The sequence below is a fragment of the Silene latifolia genome, chromosome 8 (genome assembly GCF_048544455.1).
Source record: "Silene latifolia isolate original U9 population chromosome 8, ASM4854445v1, whole genome shotgun sequence".
In the NCBI taxonomy this organism is placed as follows: domain Eukaryota; kingdom Viridiplantae; phylum Streptophyta; class Magnoliopsida; order Caryophyllales; family Caryophyllaceae; genus Silene; species Silene latifolia.
This window is the reverse complement of record NC_133533.1, coordinates 67,430,947-67,433,914: the sequence shown is the minus strand read 5'-3', so window position 1 is coordinate 67,433,914 and position 2,968 is coordinate 67,430,947. Positions and strand designations below refer to the sequence as shown.

Genomic DNA, 2,968 nt, shown 5'->3' with positions numbered 1-2,968 from the left:
TACCGGCACATCTTCTCATACCCCTAAAGGTGTCTTCATTGATCGATCCGCCATTTGAAGTGTGATATTAGTGCACTTAAGCAGTCCCATTCCTAACCTTTTGCACACCGAATATGGCATGACACTCACACTTGCCCCAAGGTCACATAGAGCTTTGTTGATTGTGGCGTCGCCAATGGTACATGGAATAGAGAAGCTTCCCGGATCCTTTATTTTTGGAGGTGAACTTACTTGTAGGATGGCACTACTCACCTTAGTGAAAGCAATAGTCTCAAGTTTTTGGATGGATTTCTTCTTTGTAAGAATATCTTTCATGTATTTCGCATAGGCCAGAACATGATTGATTAATTCCGTAAATGGAATTGAGACTTTCAAGTTCTTCACAATCTCCATAAACTTCCCAAGTTGTTCATCAAATTTAGGCTTAGCTTGACGACTTGAAAATGGAAGCCGAATCACAATAGGCTCCTTCTCTTTAGCCTTCTCTTCATTCTCCTTTGAAACTTCTTGAATGGTGGTGGGTTCTTCTTCTTTCTTAGAGTTTTCAACAACTCTTTCCTTGTCACTAGCATTCACAACATCTTTATCAATGGGCCTCTTCGGCCCTTCATACCTTGTACCACTCCTTAAATGGATGGCACTCACCGACTCTTGTCTTGGGGGATTACCTTGAGGTGGTAATTGCCCCTTTTGTCTTTGTGAACTAGAAGATGCTAATTGAGACATTTGGGTCTCCAACATCTTTGTGTGAGCTAGTATGTTGTTAATGGTGATGTTTTTTGCTTGGCTATCCTTTTGCATTTGAGTAAAAAAATCTTGTTGGTTCTTTTGCATTTGGAGGACCGCTTTTTGAACATCAAAACCTTGGTCATTTGTTTGATTGTATAGAGGTTGATTTTGATAACTTTGGTTTTGATTGTAAAAGGGTCTTTGAGCTTGGTTTCTCATTGGAGGTGGGGTGTATGTTGTTTGAGGGTTTTGAACATTTTGGCTTTTGTATGAGAGGTTGGGATGAAATTTGGTGTTTTCATTGTAATAGTTGGAATAAGAGGTACCGCTCTTGTATGCTTGGAAAGCATTCACTTGTTCCCCTACATTCACTTTGGTCATGTCCCAAAGTTCCCCAACTCTCACATACTCCACTTGGAATTGATGAAGATGCCACCATGGCATTAACATGTTGCTTAGGTGATTTGGAGGCCTCTTCAAGTTTAGCCATAACCTTCTCAAACTTCAAATTAATGGTGTCAATATGAGCACTAAGTTGAGCTCCCAATTGAGTAATAGAGTCCACTTCATGCTTTCCACCTCTAGTAGCCTTGTGAGGTCTACTATATTGTGAGTATGGACCGCCATTTCCTCAATCTTGTTCCATGTTTGATTATCATCAACTTCGATAAACATACCATTTGATCCCATATTGAGAATGTTTCGGGAGTCTTCATATAGACCATTCCAAAATTGTTGTACAAGGAACCACTCGCTAAGTCCATGGTGTGAACAAGATCGACAAGTATCCTTGAATCTCTCCCATGCTTCATACAACGATTCCTCATCCCTTTGTTTGAACCCGGTGATTTGGGCTCTCAACATTTTAGTCTTCTCCGGAGGATAGAATTTTTTGTAGAAAGCAAGTGCCAATTTCTTCCAAGAGTTAATACCAAGAGTATCCTTATCTAGGCTCTTCAACCATTGTTTCGCGAAACCAATCAAAGAGAAAGGAAATAAGACCCATCGAATTTGGTCTTGAGTAACTCCGGTTTAAGAAACGCATCACAATAGTCACAAAAAGTCTCCATATGAGAATGGGGGTCTTCACTAGGCATCCCCCCAAATTGACTTCTCTCAACTAATTGTATAAATGCGGATTTTGCAATGAAATTACCGGTTAAGTGTTGTGGGGTAGGAGTACCATTTGGTAGGTTCTCCTCGGTTGGTACGGAATGTGATGAAAATTTAGGCGTTGTGGGTTGATTTTGTGGTTGGTTTTGTGTTGGGTTATCCTCTCCTTCTCTTGCAAAAGGTTTGATGAACTCAATGTTATTTGGTTGAATGTCCACAATCTCACCAATACCTCTCAAAGTATTTCTAGCAAGTCTTCTATTGTTGGTCAAAGTTCTTTTGAATTTCAAGATCAATGGGTAACAAGTTACCTTGTGATCTCCTAGACATGCAAAATATCAAACAACTTGAAAATAATTAGAACAAACCTTAAGGAGTTTGACTTCCCCAAGGTAAAGAAAGACACAACTAAAAACAATCAAAGAAAATCAAATCAAGTTAACACCGTCCCCGGCAGCGACGCCATTTTTGGTCGGATCGGTTTTGTTACTCGTCGTCAAAAGTTACCTAGACCAAAACAATATTTATAACTTCACAAACTACTCTACTCTTAGTAAAGAGGTAAGTAAAGGTCGGATCCCAAGGGACGGGTATTGATGTAGGATTTTCGATTGCAAATGGTTGTGTCTAAGGGTGTCACAATTTGGGCCGAGGTAGGATATCAACTAGACTAATCAACAATATAAAAGCAGAAAACAAGCAAGATGATTAAAATGAGATGTAACCAATTGATTAAAAGCACTAGGGTGTCATGGGTTCATAGGGGATTCATGGGATTTGATCATACAAACATGTTTTCTACTAGATGCAAGCACTTATTGTTACGATGGGATTGAGTTGGTTTATGTCTTACAATCCCTAAGAAGGTTTGGGTCCCGGAGCCGAATCAATTAGATTGTACAACACCTACAAGTCGACTTAATCCTTCCTATCCAACTATATGCATGGTCTAATGAGACTCGATTTGGTTTATGTCTTACAAGTCTCATTGAAAAGGTAAGTGATGGGTAAAAAATGCAAGGATTCATAGGCTCGCATTTCATCAAACATAACATGTGCATAAGTTGAAATCACAACATGCAAGCAAATTAATTATGAAAACATATTAGATTAAGCATGAATCAAT

At 39.2% G+C, this 2,968-nt stretch overlaps 1 non-coding gene across 1 annotated transcript; it reads left to right on the top strand.

Moving 5' to 3' along the window:
• The first annotated feature begins 1,486 nt into the window (after positions 1 to 1,486).
• LOC141597931 (small nucleolar RNA R71) lies at positions 1,487 to 1,593 on the top strand. Its single transcript, XR_012523139.1, has one exon. It is a non-coding gene; the product is annotated as a small nucleolar RNA R71 (small nucleolar RNA).
• Positions 1,594 to 2,968: the final 1,375 nt, after the last annotated feature.